Source organism: Aquarana catesbeiana, linkage group LG13 (genome assembly GCF_042186555.1).
Source record: "Aquarana catesbeiana isolate 2022-GZ linkage group LG13, ASM4218655v1, whole genome shotgun sequence".
Taxonomy (NCBI): Eukaryota; Metazoa; Chordata; class Amphibia; order Anura; family Ranidae; genus Aquarana; species Aquarana catesbeiana.
In genome coordinates this window covers 137,200,772-137,218,487 of record NC_133336.1, presented here as the reverse complement: position 1 = coordinate 137,218,487, position 17,716 = coordinate 137,200,772, and positions in this window count along the sequence as shown.

Genomic DNA, 17,716 nt, shown 5'->3' with positions numbered 1-17,716 from the left:
TTAAAACTGCTTGCGGGTTTAATGTCATGTCGGGTCATGGCAATATGGATGAAAATCAGTGAGACAAACGGCATGGGTACCCCCCAGTCCATTACCAGGGCCTTTGGGTCTTGTATGGATATTAAGGGGAACCCCGCACCCAAATTAAAATAAGGAAAGGTGTGGGGCCACCAGGCCCTATATACTCTGAACAGCAGTATACAGGCGGTGCAAACAAGACAGGGACTGTAGGTTTGTTGTTAAGTAGAATCTGTTTGTAATTTTGAACATTTTTAATGTGTTTAGCTCCAGCCAAAAAATCTTTTCTAAGCTTTTTGGAAAACATAGGGAAGGGTTATCACCCCTGTGACATTTGTTTTGCTGTCTTTCCTCCTCTTCAGAAGATTTCACCTCACTTTTTTGTCCCAATGAAAAATGTTTTTTGAAAATTTGGGTTTTTTTGTGGAACAAGGATTGGAAAGCATCAGTGGAAAGGAGAAATTGTTTTCCCATATTAACTCTTACAGGAGAGAATTTGCCTTCCTAGGGGTAGATTTCATCTCACTTCCTGTTGTCTCCTTCCGTTTGCAAGTAGGAGTCGTTTGTAAGTTAGATGTTTGAAAGTAGGGTCCTGCCCTATATACTCAGCAGAAATTTGGGCCTTAGGTGTTGCTGTGGCCACAACACTGTAAGCCCTCACAGGGCCCTGCTGTGAAATATTAGATCAAGAATTGTAATTACATGCCCCTGTTGAACAGGAGCTGAAAAATTAGGCCTTAGGCACTGGTGCTGGTGCCACAACACTGCAACCCCTCACAGACACTCTAGTTGGAACGCAGGAACGAGCCCTGCTGCAAAGTATTGCATCAAAAATTGTAATTACACGCCCCTGTTAGACAGGGGCAGAAAAATTGGGCCTTAGGCACTGGTGCCACAACACTGCAACCCCTCACAGACACTCTAGTTGGAATGCAGGAACGAGCCCTGCTGCAAAGTATTACATCAAAAATTGTAATTACACGCCCCTGTTAAACAGGGGCTGAAAAATTGTGCCTTAGGCACTGGTGGTGGCGCCCAGAACCAAAAATGTTCTTACAAGCTATCAGCGTGATGATTGAGGAGGAAGAGGATAATTACTCAGGGATAGTCACTCAGCATCAGCATAGGCAGTCTTTGAAGGGATCTGAGATTTCAAAAAAAATTATTCGGTTACATCAGCATCAGGTGCTTGGTAGCTGGTGGTGATCCAAGACTCATTCATTTTTATGAAGGTCAGCCGATCGACCGAGTCGGTGGACAGACGCACCCTGTGATCGGTTACCACGCCTCCAGCAGCACTGAATGTGCGTTCCGAAAGAACGCTGGATGCAGGACAGGCCAGTAGCTCAATTGCATACTGTGCAAGCTCTGGCCAGTGATCCATCCTCAAGACCCAGTAACCCAGAGGATTTTCGGTGGGAAAGGTGTCCAAGTCTGATCTTGCCCCTAGGTATTCCTGCACCATGTAAAACAGACGCTGGCGATGGTTGCTGGAACCGATCATACCTTGGGGCTGCGGACCAAAAAATTGTCTGAACGCATCGGTCAGACGGCCACCTTCTCCACTGCTCCTTCTTTGACTGACCGAAGCCTCAGCAACACGTTGTCCAGAAACAGGAGTTTGTAACCTCCCAGTCTCTGGGAACGCGTTGCACAGACCTTTCTGCAAGGCCTCCCGAAGATGTTTCATCCTCTGCTCCCTCTGCGATGGCAAGATAAGGTCTGCAACCTTATCCTTGTAACGTGGATCAAGGAGGGTTGCCAGCCAGTATTGGTCCTTCTCCTTGATACCACGAATACGAGGATCCTTACGCAGGCTTTGCAGGATCAGGGAGGCCATGCAGCGTAGGTTTGCTGAGGCATTCGGTCCGGAGTCCTCTGGGTCACTAAGAACGACATGGTCCGCAGCCACCTCCTCCCAGCCACGTACAAGTCCATGTGTTTCTTGGGACTGATCCCTTAAAGACTGCTGCTGATGCTGAGTGCCAGGCTCCACCTCCATACTGACACAATCTTCCTCCTCCTCCTCCTCCTCTTCCTCCTCGTCCTCTTCCTGTGTGATCGGCGGGCACGCAGGAACACTGTCTGGATAAAGGGGGCCTTGAGAGCTAAGGAAGTCCTCCTCTTCCTGCCTCTGTTCTGCCTCAAGTGCCCTGTCCATTATTCCACGCAGCATGTGCTCCAACAGGTGGACAAGGGGGACAGTGTCACTGATGCATGCACTGTCACTGCTCACCATCCTCGTGGCCTCCTCGAATGGTGACAGGACAGTGCATGCATCCCTGATCATGGCCCACTGGCGTGAGGAAAAAAAACCAAGCTCCCCTGACCCTGTCCTGGTGCCATAGTCGCACAGGTACTCATTGATGGCCCTCTGCTGCGTGTGCAGCCGCTGCAGCATGGCCAACGTTGAGTTCCACCTGGTGGGCATGTCACAGATTAGGCGGTTCTTGGGCAGGTTAAACTCCTTTTTGGAGGTCCGTCAGCCGAGCACTGGCATTATATGACCGGCGGAAATGCACACAGACTTTCCTGGCCTGCCTCAGGACATCCTGTAAGCCCGGGTACCTGCCCAAGAACCGCTGCACCACCAAGTTAAGGACGTGAGCCAAACAGGGCACATGGGTCATTTGTCCCTGTCGGAGGGCAGAGAGGAGGTTGGTGCCATTGTCGCAAACCACCATTCCTGCCTTAAGTTGGCGTGGCGTCAACCACCTCTGAACCTGCCCCTGCAGAGCTGACAGAACCTCTGCCCCAGTGTGGCTCCTGTCCCCCAAGCACACCAGCTCAAGCACCGCATGGCATCTTTTGGCCTGCGTACTTGCGTAGCCCCTTGAACGCCTACGGAGCACCGCTGGTTCCGAGGAAGAGGCCATGGAGGAAGAAGAAGAGGAGGGGGTGGAGGAGAGAGGTGTGTCACAATCAGCATTTTGGAGGCGTGGTGGCGGAACAACCTCCAACACTACTGCACCTTGTCCTGCATCCTTCCCAGCTGCCAGCAGAGTCACCCAATGCGCCGTGAAACTTAGGTAACGTCCCTGTCCATGCCTGCTGGACCATGAGTCAGCGGTAATATGCACCTTACCGCTGACCGCCCTGTCCAGCGAGGCATGGACATTGCCTTCCACATGCCGGTAGAGAGCCGGAATCGCCTTCCGTGAGAAAAAGTGGCGTTTGGGTACCTGCCACTGAGGAACCGCACATTCCACAAACTCACGGAAGGGGGCAGAGTCTACCAACTGAAAAGGCAGCAGTTGAAGTGCTAGCAATTTTGCCAAGCTAGCATTCAACCGCTGGGCATGTGGATGGCTGGGAGCAAACTTCTTTCGGCGGTGCAGCAGCTGGGGCAGGGAAATTTGCCTGGTACAATCTGACGTCGGTGTACCAAAAGCAGATTGCCCACAAGTACTTGGCTGTGACACACCTAATTCTACACCTTCATTCCTCTCACTGCAGGTCTCAGAGAGGACTGAAGGTCTAGTGGGGTTGGAAATCTCAGCTGATGAGGAGCAAGGAGAGATCCTCTTTGTTCTTTGGTGTGGGTCTTTTAGATACGCTTGCCAACGAACTGCATGGCAGGTCAACATATGTCTGGTCAAGCATGTGGTACCCAAGCGGGAGATGTTTTGGCCACGCGAGATACGCTTGAGACATATGTTGCAAATAGCAGCAGTGCGATCTGATGCACTCGTCTCAAAAAAGGCCCACACCAAAGAACTTTTTGAATAACGCGCAGAGACTGCAGCGCCCTGCACATGTGGAGCTTTGGGGTGTGATGCAGTCAATGTGCTGCCCTTAGGCTGGCCCCTGGAGGGCATCCTGCCTCGTTGGTGATGTGCCGCCGCCTCCTCCTCCTCCTCCTCCTCCTCCTCTCTCCTATCAGGCACCCACGTTGAGTCAGTGACCTCATCATCCCCTCCCTCCTCATCACTGGAGCAAACCTGGCAGTATGCTGCAGCAGGGGGAGCATGACTGCCAGATTGCTGTCCTTCTTGGGCACCCCCTCTGTCCGTGCTCATGTTACTGCCTTCATCGAGCTCAGTATCGTCATCAGAGCCTTCCAAACGCTGGGCATCCTCCTGGAGCATGTACCCAACACTGTGGTCAAACAGTTCGAGGGAATCCTCATGAGGACATGGTGGAGCTAGGGAAGGAGTCACTGATGACATTGAGCTGAGGGAAGAGGCCGCTGCTTTGCCAGACAAAGCACCCTGGGCATGGGTGAGAGAGGATGAGGAGGATGAGGACGGCTTGGTCATCCACTCGACCAAGTCTTCCGCATGTTGCGGCTCAACACGGCCAGCTGCCGAAAAAAAGGCCAAGCGTGTCCCATGGCCACGTGCTGATGAGGATGCACCGTCTCCACGACCAGCACTAGACACAGAGCCTGCTTGCCCTCTCTTATTGGCTTGTGACTGTCTGCCTCTCCTTCTTGGCCTTCCAGACATACTAATGGCCTGTAGCTGCACTAAGCTGGGATAGAACACCTGTAATTTTCTTCAGGTAGCTTTATATACTGTAACCAGACAAGCCTGCCTGTCAGTAGGAAGATAACAGGAACGGATCTAGCTGAACACTGTGAGCAGGACGCACTGTACTAAATGTAAATAGTCTAGCTGCCTGACCGTGGTACTAATAGGATCAAATAGAACACCTGTAATTTTCTTCAGGTAGCTTTATATACTGTAACCAGACAAGCCTGCCTGTCAGTAGGAAGATAACAGGAACGGATCTAGCTGTACACTGTGAGCAGGACGCACTGTACTAAATGTAAATAGTCTAGCTGCCTGACCGTGGTACTAATAGGATCAAATAGAACACCTATAATTTTCTTCAGGTAGCTTTATATACTGTAACCAGACAAGCCTGCCTGTCAGTAGGAAGATAACAGGAACGGATCTAGCTGAACACTGTGAGCAGGACGCACTGCACTAAATGTAAATAGTCTAGAAGATAACAGGAACGGATCTAGCTGAACACTGTGAGCAGGACGCACTGCACTAAATGTAAATAGTCTAGAAGATAACAGGAACGGATCTAGCTGAACACTGTGAGCAGGACGCACTGCACTAAATGTAAATAGCAGGAACGGATCTAGCTGAACACTGTGAGCAGGACGCACTGCACTAAATGTAAATAGTCTAGAAGATAACAGGAACGGATCTAGCTGAACACTGTGAGCAGGACGCACTGCACTAAATGTAAATAGCAGGAACGGCTCTAGCTGAACACTGTGAGCAGGACGCACTGCACTAAATGTAAATAGCAGGAACGGATCTAGCTGAACACTGTGAGCAGGACGCACTGCACTAAATGTAAATAACAGGAACGGATCTAGCTGAACACTGTGAGCAGGACGCACTGCACTAAATGTAAATAGCAGGAACGGATCTAGCTGAACACTGTGAGCAGGACGCACTGCACTAAATGTAAATAACAGGAACGGATCTAGCTGAACACTGTGAGCAGGACGCACTGCACTAAATGTAAATAGCAGGAACGGATCTAGCTGAACACTGTGAGCAGGACGCACTGCACTAAATGTAAATAGCAGGAACGGATCTAGCTGAACACTGTGAGCAGGACGCACTGCACTAAATGTAAATTGCAGGAACGGATCTAGCTGAACACTGTGAGCAGGACGCACTGCACTAAATGTAAATAGTCTAGAAGATAACAGGAACGGATCTAGCTGAACACTGTGAGCAGGACGCACTGCACTAAATGTAAATAGCAGGAACGGATCTAGCTGAACACTGTGAGCAGGACGCACTGCATTAAATGTAAATAGTCTAGATAGAAGATAACAGGAACGGATCTAGCTAAACTGAATACAGTGTATATATATATATGCAACACCTGGGATGCATATATATACACAATACACTGTAAGTGCAGCTAACTGACTGACTGTTCTGCCTAATCTATCTAACTCAAATCAAATGACACTGTCTCTCTCTCCCTCTATCTCTCAGCACACCGGAACACACACTACACAGGGCCGCCGTGCAGGCGGCCTTATATAGTGTGGGGTGTGTACTAAATCCCCTGAGCCATAATTGGCCAAAGCCACCCTGGCTTTGGCCAATTACAGCTCTCTCTACTGACGGCGCTGTGATTGGCCAAGCATGCGGGTCATAGTGCATGCTTGGCCAATCATCAGCCAGCAATGCACTGCGATGCCGCAGTGAATTATGGGCCGTGACGCGCCACACGAATTTAGCGCGAACGGCCCATATTGTTCGCAATTCGGCGAACGGGGGAACAGCCGATGTTCGAGTCGAACATGGGTTCGACTCGAACACGAAGCTCATCCCTAGTCCTTAACAACATAATACTTTTTTTTTTTTTTTTTTATCTTAAGTCAGGGGTTAGGCAAGCTCGGCACTCCAGCTGTGGTGAAACTACAAATCCCATAATGCCTCTGCCTCTAGTAGTCATGCCTGTGATTGTCAGGGTCTTGCAATGTCATCGCTGGATCTAGATGGGACTCGGGGTAGTGTTAGGGGGGCTGCTGCACACAGAAGGCTTTTTATCTTAATGCATAGAATGCATTAAGATAAATAAACCTTCTGACTTTAAAATCCCTTTAACCGCTTCAGGCCCAGAAGATTTTACCCCCTTCCTGACCAGAGCACTTTTTACAATTCGGCACTGTGTCGCTTTAACTGACAATTGCGCGGTCGTGCAATGTTGTACACGAACAAAATTTGCATCCTTTTTTTCCCACAAATAGAGCTTTCTTTTGGTGGTATTTGATCACCTCTGCAATTTTTTTTTTTTTTTTTGCGCTATAAACAAAACAAAGCAATATTTTTTACTTTTTGCTATAATAAATATCCCCCAAAAATATATGAAAAAACTAATTTTTTCCACAGTTTAGGCTGATATTTATTCTTTTACATATTTTTGTTAAAAATTGCAATAAGCGTATATTGATTGGTTTGCGCAAAAGTTAAAGCGTCTATAAAATAGGGGATAGAATTCTGGCATTTTTCTTCTTATTTTTTTTTTTACTAGTAATGGCGGCGATCTGCGACTTTTTTTTTTTTTTTTTTTTATCCAGACTGCGACACTATGACGACACATCGTACACTTTTGACACATTTTTGGGACCATTGCATTTTTACAGCGATCAGTGCTAGAAAAATGCACTGATTACTGTAAAAATTTCACTGGCAGGAAAGGGGTTAACACTAGGGGGCGAGCAAGGGGTTATTTGTGTTCCCTCTGCATGTCCTAACTGAAGGGGGAATGGGACTTGCTAGGGGAAATGACAGATCGCTGTTTACACACACAGATCCCCATTTTCGCTGTGTCACGAGCGATCGCGGGTGCCTGGCTGACATCGCGCCCGCCAGGCACTCGCATAGTCTCTGTGGGCGCGCCCCTAGTGGCCACAGGTGAAGCAACATAACATAATTTTGCCCAGCCAAGCCATGCTGCTGCAGTAAAACTGCGGCGGCTGGTTGGTAAGTGGTTAAGCTTGTTTTGAAGAGGCTGAGACACAGCAGTGTTGCCATTGACTCCCACTGCTGTCAATCAAAGTCAGGTAGCCAATCAGGAGAGGGGGGGCAGGCCGAATTATGGCTCAGTGTCTAAATGGACACACAAAGCTGCGGCTCAGCTCGAGTGCCCCGTAGCAAGCCACTTGCTGTAGGGGCACTTGGCAGGAGGAAGCAGCCAGGAGTGCCAGGGAGGGAACTGAGAAGAGGAGGATCAGGGCTGCTCTGTAAAAAAAAAAAAAAAAACACTGCAGATAAGAGGTACAGTATCTCACAAAAGTGAGTACACCATCACATTTTTCTAAATATTGTATTATCTTTTCATGTGACAACACTGAGGAAATATCCTTTAGGAGCCATAGCAGGCATATGCCTGCTGCACGGTGGGGGACTCGATGCATGTGGTAATTAGTGCATTTTTCTAGCACTGATTGCTGTATAAATGTCAATGGTCCCAAAAAAGTGTCAAGTGTCCGATCTGTCCGCCACAATGTTGCAGTCCCACTAAAAATCGCAGATCACTGACATTACTAGTAACAAATAAATAATAAAAATGCCATAAAAATACCATAAATCTTTTATCTATTTTGTAGAGCTATAACTTTTGCCCAAATCAATCAAGATACGCTTATTGCTATTTTTTTACCAAAAATGTGTAGAAGTATGTATATGTGTGTGTGTGTATGTATGTATGTATGTATGTATGTATATATATATATATATATATATATTGGCTTAAACTGATGATGAAGACTTTTTTTTTTTTTGGGGATATTTATTATTCGTTATGGGGGCAAATCCTTCCGGGACTGAAGTGGGTAATCAATAGCCTTGAAACTTTGCACAATCAAAGTTTTTCTTCTCAACCCTATCCTGAATATGGATTTTGGTTTCCCACAAGGGAAATGAGTGACTTTAGCTTAAAGGATATGTAAAGGTTAATTTTCTTTTTTTTAAACAAACATTTCATACTTCCCTCCTCCTGTGCAGTTGGTTTTGCACAGAGTAGCACGGATCCTCCTCTTCTGGGGTCCCTCAGCGGTGATCCTGGCTCCTCCTCCTTCTTGAGTGACCGGTTGGAGAGCTGCTCTCCCTTGGGGGAACTCGTGTGGGTGAGGGGGATGGGGAGGGGGTCCAGTGTAAGTTCACCTTACAGATTTTCTGTAAAGGTGAACTTACCCTTTAAGCTATTCCAATTAAATGTTTCAGGACTATAATAAAAGTGTTAAAAGTGAATAACCTTTGGTCTGTTTTACCAAACAATCTGAGATTTTTAGAATATGCTGACATAGATACAGTCTTCCATTGTGGGAGTTTTGGGGAAATTGGATAACATCCAAAAAAAGTACAGCACCCCCTGACCCCCAGAGGCATAGCATGGACACCCAAAGGCAGGGAAGACTGACATTTTGATCTCGGACAGACCCTAGACCAGTGAAGGGCTGTGTGATCAAAGAAAGGTTTGGCGCCAGTCATTTTAAGAACATTTTTAAATGCTTTATTGGAGAACTCAATAACCGACAGAAGGCATAGGGTTGAGAACATCCATGGCAAAACTAGATTAGAACATAACTCCAGACTCACCAGTCCCTTTCAGTATTCCACAGTGCAGAATCAATAGGAGCACAGGCTGGAACTGGGTATTAGAAAAACAGCTGAATAGGGAATAGACATAAGATCTTCAGTAGGAGGGACACCAGACTTGCTCCTTAGGTTCTTTCCAGTAACAGATACCTCCAGTAGCCATCCAGCATCTCTGGTTCTCCTCCTCAATCAGCATGTGAGGCCTCTTCTAGGCTTGAGTCCTAGTCAAACCTTTCCCACACTTGAGCATTCCCATCTCCAGGACAAGCCTGGATGTAGGCTGTATGAAGACTGAGCATATGGCAATTCTCCTAAGTATATATGCACTTCCCCAGAATGCACCACTGGCCAAGAAACCCCTAGTGAATGGCTGGTGAGCACACACGCATAATATTCCCCCATTGGCTGTCCCACACTACAGCCACTACACAAAAGGTGGTAGGGGCTTCACAAGCTTAATGTCACTCACTTGTTTTGTGGAAAACAAAAATCCATGAAACATCCAGGATAGGTTTGGGGAAGCTGAAAGCTTGGGTTGTGCAAAGTTTCAAGGCAATTGATTAAGGTTTAGGCACCTTATTGCAAGTTAAACCCAATTAAGTTCCCCCCAAAAAAAACAAGCTTAACACCTTCATTTTCTTTGTGGGAGACCAAAATTCATGACTCTTCTAGGATAGGTTTTGGAAGTTGAAAACTTAGGTTATGCAAAGTTTCAAGACCATTTATGAAAGTTTAGGCTCTTTTTACACTGAGCCACATGTTTTGGGATTGTAAAATATAGCTTAATGTGAATAACTTTTGGTGTGATTTAACAAATGAGCTGAAATGTTCTGAGTATGTTGGCAAGGATAGAGTCTTCTATTGTATGACGTTTGGGGGAAATTGGTTAACATTTAAGGTCTTTTTTGTACATTAAGCCACATTAAGCTCCCCAAAAACAAGCTTAATGTCCCTAGTTTGCCTTGTGGAACACAGAATCGCATGTAATTTATAGGATAAGTTTGGGAAGTTGAGATCTTAATCAAGGCAACTGATTGAGGTGTAGGCACTTTATTACACGTTTATCTACATTAAGATACATTAAAGCGGAGTTCCAGTCCCCCAGTTTACATTTTTTGTTTTAAGACTCCACTTCAACTTGATCCACTTTATATGCAATCTTTAGATAGTGTTATTCTAGTACTCACTTTTTTTCTATTCAAACATAAATAAAAAGATCTAGATCTCGGAAGCTGGCAGTGTCCATCTCCACTGTGGGCATCTGAAGCCCTCTTCTATCCATTTCCAGGAATCGGTGCAGCAGGCACCTCCACATCTCAGTAATGCCACCGCACGGCACTCCTTCCGCTTGAGTCCTGACATGTTACCATAGTGGCGTTGGCGGACATTCTGTCAATCATCATGAGATTTCATCACTAGGTGATTCACAAGGACTCCTGGGATACATGATGCCGTTATCCCAGGGGCCCTTGCAAATTGTCTAGTGAAGTAATCGCCTCGGTGGGGACTACCAGAAATGCCGGAGAAAAAAAGATAATTAAGGTATTTCCTTTTAAAAAAAATTTCCATGGCGGAAAGGATTTTTACAGGGGATACCAGAGTGAGGAACTGTGTAAAATGGGTGGAACTCCACTTTAAGCCATTTTCACATTAAATGTTTTAGCATTGTAAAATATAGCTTAACCACTTGCCACCCGGCCAATGTACATAAATCGCTCTCTCCTTCTGAGTGAACGTTCAGGAACGTCCCTCAGAAGGAGCGGGATCGCGCGCACGCGTGCCCGGGCAGCGGCGCGATCTCGATGCGCTCGTGTCACCTGGACACGGCACTTTTCTGATCGGCAGGAGGGCTCTCTGATTGGCCCTCCTGATCACATGAAGGCCGTGTCCAATGACAGCCATCATGTGATGTAAACACAGCCGGTTGCTAGGCGATCAGCTCTCCTCTCCTCACACGGAAGTTGTCGCTGAGGAGAGGAGAGGGGATCGCTGCAGCCGGCTGATCAGTGAGTATGAGCTGTTTTTTACAGCTTTTTACTCACTGATCACCAACCTAGTGTCAACACACATGTCCCCATACAATGTAAAACACACATGTCCCCACATAATGTAAAACACACAATATCCCCAAAACACATGTCCCCAAATAATAAAAAAAAGCTGTCCCCCCACATATGTCCGACTAAAATCACATGTCCCAATGATTATCTGCCCATATATGTCCGTGATCACCTGTACATATCTGTACATGATTATTTGCGTACATCTGTCCATGATCACACGAACCAATTATTATACACTTAACGGGATTTTTTTTTATCCAAAACATGTTAGCAGAATACATTTTTGCTTAAATTTATGACAAAATTCAATTTATTGGATTTCTTTTAAAACAGAAGAAAATATTGTTTTTTTCCAAATTTCTGCTCTTTTTGCGCTTATATCGCAAAAAAAAAAAAAAAAAAATGTCGTGAATAAATACTACCAAAAGAAAGCTCTATTTGTGCGAACAAAATGATAAAAATTTCATTTGGGTACAGCGTAGCATGACTGAGTAATTAAGTGTTCTTGCATAGCAAACCACTTACTGTTATCTCACATATATATTATTAAGTGTTCTTGCATAGCAAGACCACTTACTGTTATCTCACATATATATTATTATTTTTATAGCCAAATTTACCACCCTAACTCCTCCCACAGTTTTTACACTACATAGACAAGTAATATACCGAAACGTGCGGATTGGTCCCGAATGGTGTGCTATTACTTTGTGGAATGTTTCGCCAAATGGTTCACGAAATATCGTTGTTTTTGCGGCGAAATTGGTCCCATAGGAATGAATGGGGAAACTAGAGTGGGAGGTGACAAAAGCTGAAAAATCAGAACATGATTTCTAAACTGCCGCCACTCCCTCATTTTCAAGCCCACCTACACAAATCTTATATCAAAATGTTCAGCTATCCCTGCTGCCACTAAACATGTCCACGGCTAAGCCATAGTCCTGATAGTTTTCACAATATGACCATTTGTTTGCAACTCATGCCGTCCATTGACATTCATTGAAACTACACTCTAGCCCCTTCAAATTTGAAGGGCAATTTCTAAACTGCGACCGTGCCTTCAATTTTAATACTTCAGAGACATACTATGTATCAAAATCTAGGTCTGGGTCTTGTGATTCTCACAATATAAAGATCTTCGCTGTAGGATTTATAGTTTTTAAAATACGGCCATTTGAATTACTGCACAGTTGCTACAGCTATCATGGTCCTGTGTATTGTGTATTGAGCAGTATTTGTGAAGCATAAACAGGGCATGAGCGTTGCTAGGAAACAGTGGTTGTAAACACAAGATGCTGAGACCCCCCAAATGCATGTGGTCATACCTTCATCTGCTAGACTTGATAATGCTTGTAGACTCCTCCCACAGTTTTTACACTACAGAGACAAGTAATATACCGAAACGTGCGGATTGTTCCCGATTGGTGTGCTATTACTTTGTGGAATGGTCCACGAAAAATCATCGTTTTTGCGGCGAAATTGGTCCCATAGGAACGAATGGCGAAATGTTCAATGTCATTTAATTAGTGTGCTATTACCTTGTGGAACTTTGTGAAAAGCTGAAAAATACCAGTGTGAATCCGGCCTGAATGTCATTTAATTGGTGTGCTATTACTTTGTGGAACGTTTCGCCGAATGGTTCACGAAATCTCGTCGTTTTTGCGGTGAAATTGGTCCCATAGGAATGAATGGCGGAATGTTCAAAACTAGAGTGGGAGGTGACAAAAACTGACAACCCCATGATCAGCCAAAACATTATGACCACCCCATGATCAGCCAAAACATTATGACCGCCCCATGAAAAAAAAAATTATTTTGTGGAACGTTTTGCCGAATGGTTCACGAAATATTGTCGTTTTTGCGGTGAAATTGGTCCCATGAATGGTGAAATGTTCAAAACTAGAGTGGGAGGTGACAAAAGCTGACAACCCCATGATCAGCCAAAACATTATGACTGCCCCATGAAAAAAAAAACATTTTTGAAAAAAAAAAACTTTTGAAAAAAATGTTCAGCTTTTTCAGCTAATGATGGGACTTCAACTTTTTTACTACTATTTATACTTTTTAAAATATTAAGCTTTTTAACACTTTTCACAGTTACTCAAGCCACTCCATCCAGTTACTCCACCCACTCCAATTGTAGAGGCAAGAACACTTTTCACAATTTCCCCAGAAATTGTAGCTTTTCTAGTTAAGTGTTCTTGCATAGCAAGATCACTTACTGTTATCTCACATATATATTATTAGTGGGACTGCTTTAGCAGTCCCACTATTGTTGTTCGATTTTATTAGTGGGAATGCTTCAGCAGTCCCACTATTGTTATTCGATTTTATTTATTCTTCTTTTTCTTCTTATTCCGTACGTTTTTTTGGTTCTGCGTAACTTCTGCATACTTTCAGCTATTAAAACCATTCAACTATCAAAATGTTCGTCTCTTTTAGCCGAGGTGTGCTCTTTTTCAACTTTTTTTCTACCATTTATACTTTTTAAAATATTAAGCTTTTTATCACTTTTTTTTAACATTGAAGTCTATGGGAGCATGCTTGAAATCCTTAAATTCTTCTTCCGCTCCCAAAAGTTTCAGCTCCTTCATACTTTCACCTACAGACACCAAACAAACTTTAAAATGTTCACAAAATATTCAGCTATCTGGCTATAGCTTTTCAGTTTGATATCTTTTACAGTTTTTGAGAAAAAGCTTTTTGTTTAGAGGTCATTTCAGGAAATTTTAGCCATTAATCAGAGTGTACTGTGTTTGTTTTGTTGCCATGGTTACCAAAGCTTCTGTTATACACAGGGGGGGAGGTGGCTGGAGCATCTCAGCTCTGATTACAGAGCCCGGGGGAGGGGACAGACACACCATGTACTGATTTATAATAGAGGAATATGATGGGGCAGTTTTGATGGGGTAATTCTGATGGGGCAGTTTTGATGGGGTAATACTGATGGGGCAGTTTTGATGGTGGCAATATGATGGGGCAGTTTTGATGGTGGCAATATGATGGGGCAGTTTTGATGGTGGCAATATGATGGGGCAGTTTTGATGGGGCAATATGATGGGGCAGTTTTGATGGGACAATTCTGATGGGGCAGTTTTGATGGTGGCAATATGATGGGGCAGTTTTGATGGGGACAATTTTAATGGAGCAGTTTTAAAGGTGGCAATATGATGGGGCAGTTTTGATGGTGGCAATATGATGGGGCAGTTTTGATGGGGCAGTTTTGATGGGGCAGTTTTGATGGTGGCAATATGATGGGGCAGTTTTAATGGGGACAATTTTGATGGGGCAATTCTGATGGGGCAGTTTTGATGGCAGTATGATGGGGCAGTTTTGATGGCGGACATTTTAGCAATTTAGCTATTCAGCATTCCCACGCATTTTCCCCAGGAAATGCATTTTCTAGTTTATTTTTAATTTCAATTTTATTCCGTACGTTTTTTGGTTCTGCCTAACTTCTGCATACTTTCAGCTATTAAAACCATTCAACTATTAAAATGTTCGTCTCTTTTAGCTGATGTGTGCTCTTTTTCAACTTTTTTTCTACCATTTATACTTTTTAAAATATTAAGCTTTTTAACACTTTTTTTTTAACATTGAAGTCAATGGGAGCATGCTTGAAATCCTTAAATTCTTCTTCTGCTCCCAAAAGTTTCAGCTCCTTCATACTTTCACCTAGAGACACCAAACAAACTTTAAAATGTTCACAAAATATTCAGCTATCTGGCTATAGCTTTTCAGTTTGATATCTTTTACAGTTTTTGAGAAAAAGCTTTTTGTTTACAGGTCATTTCAGGAAATTTTAGCCATTAATCAGAGTGTACTGTGTTTGTTTTGTTGCCATGGTTACCAAAGCTTCTGTTATACACAGGGGGGAGGTGGCTGGAGCATCTCAGCTCTGATTACAGAGCCCGGGGGAGGGGACAGACACACCATGTACTGATTTATAATAGAGGAATATGATGGGGCAGTTTTGATGGGGTAATTCTGATGGGGCAGTTTTGATGGTGGCAATATGATGGGGCAGTTTTGATGGTGGCAATATGATGGGGCATTTTTGATGTTGGCAATATGATGGGGCAATTCTGATGGGGCAATTCTGATGGGGCAGTTTTGATGGGGCAATTCTGATGGGGCAGTTTTGATGGTGGCAATATGATGGGGCAGTTTTGATGGGGCAATTCTGATGGGGAAGTTTTGATGGTGGCAATATGATGGGGCAGTTTTGATGGGGCAATTCTAATGGGGCAGTTTTGATGGCAATATGATGGGGCAGTTTTGATGGTGGTAATATGATGGGGCAATTCTGATGGTGGCAATATGATGGGACAATTTTGATGGAGCAATTCTGATGGGGCAGTTTTGATGGTGGCAATATGATGGGGCAGTTTTGATGGGGCAATTCTGATGGGGCAGTTTTGATGGCAGTATGATGGGGCAGTTTTGATGGCGGCCGTTTTAGTAATTTAGCTATTCAGCATTCCCACGCATTTTCCCCAGGAAATGCATTTTCTAGTTATTCTTATTATTATAGCCAAATTTACCACCCTAACTCCTCCCACAATTTTTACACTACATAGACAAGTAATATACCGAAACGTGTTCCCGAATGGTGTGCTATTACTTTGTGGAACGTTTCGCCGAATGGTTCACGAAATATTGTCATTTTTGCGGTGAAATTGGTCCCATAGGAATGAATGGGGAAACTAGAGTGGGAGGTGACAAAAGCTGAAAAATCAGAACATGATTTCTAAACTGCCACCACTCCCTCATTTTCAAGCCCACCTACACAAATTTTATATCAAAACGTTCAGCTACCCCTGCTGCCACTAAACATGTCCACGGCTAAGCCATAGTCCTGATAGTTTTCATAATATGACCATTTGTTTGCAACTCACGCCATCCATTGACATTCATTGAAACTACACTCTAGCCCCTTCAAATTTGAAGGGCAATTTCTAAACTGCGACCGTGCCTCCATTTTTAATATTTCAGAGACATACTATACATCAAAGTCTAGGTCTGGGTCTTGTGATTCTCACAATATAAAGATCTTCACTGTAGGATTTATAGTTTTTAAAATACGGCCATTTGAATTACTGCACAGTTACTACATCTATCATGGTCCTGTGTATTGTGTATTGAGCAGTATTTGTGAAGCATAAACAGGACATGAGCGTTGCTAGGAAACAGTGGTTGTAAACACAAGATGCTGAGACTGCATGTGGTCATACCTTCCTCTGTGAGGCTTGAAAATGCTTGTAGACTCCTCCCACAGTTTTTACACTACAGAGACAAGTAATATACCGAAACGTGCGGATTGTTCCCGATTGGTGTGCTATTACTTTGTGGAACGTTTCGCCAAATGGTCCACGAAATATCATCGTTTTTGCGGCAAAATTGGTCCCATAGGAATGAATGGCGAAATGTTCAATGTCATTTAATTGGTGTGCTATTACCTTGTGGAACTTTGTGAAAAGCTGAAAAATACCAGTGTGAATCCGGCCTCAATGTCATTTAATTGGTGTGCTATTACTTTGTAGAACGTTTCGCCGAATGGTTCACAAAATATCGTCGTTTTTGCGGTGAAATTGGTCTCATAGGAATGAATGGCGAAATGTTCAAAACTAGAGTGGGAGGTGACAAAAGCTGACAACCCCATGATCAGCCAAAACATTATGATCACCCCATGATCAGCCAAAACATTATGACCGCCCCATGAAAAAAAAAATCATTTTTGAAAAAAAATCATTTTTGAAAAAAAAAAACTTTTGAAAAAAATGTTCAGCTCTTTCAGCTAATGATGGGACTTCAACTTTTTTACTACTATTTATAGTTTTTAAAATATTAAGCTTTTTAACACTTTTCACAGTTACACAAGCCACTCCATCCAGTTACTCCGCCCACTCCAATTGTAGAGGCAAGAACACTTTTCACAATTTCCCCAGAAATTGTAGCTTTTCTAGTTATTAAGTGTTCTTGCATAGCAAGACCACTTACTGTTATCTCTCATATTGTTATATTCTTAATATCTAAATTTTAATTGGCTTTATTGAAAAGAATATGCATTTTCCATATGTGTTTGAATGACAGGACTTTGAGCTAGTGATACCCAAATGGCCATTCATTGACTGAAAATGCAGGTCAAGACCCTGTCAGAATTTGATGGATTTTGTAAATAATATATGTTTTGGTTGAATTTTCCTATGTAACCGATACTCTGTTTGATTTATGCGTTTATGTTTTAAGAGGTCTGCTGAAAGCCTCTCACATATATCTGGTTTCATGTTTAAAAGGTTTGGTTAAAGTGAAAAACAGATGTTGCTCTCTGTTAGAAGGTGGAGAAAAAGGGAGTGTATGGGAGGGATTTGTGTTTGGGCGCGAATTTGAAAGACTGAGTTCATATAGACACAAGGAATCCAGTCTTCGGGCTCACTCTTCATACACATCTTCCTCCCAAGACATACACCTATTCAAGCCAGGACACAAGAGGTTAATCGGCCATTTTTAATAGGCCATGACAAAGGAAGCACATGTCTAAAGACT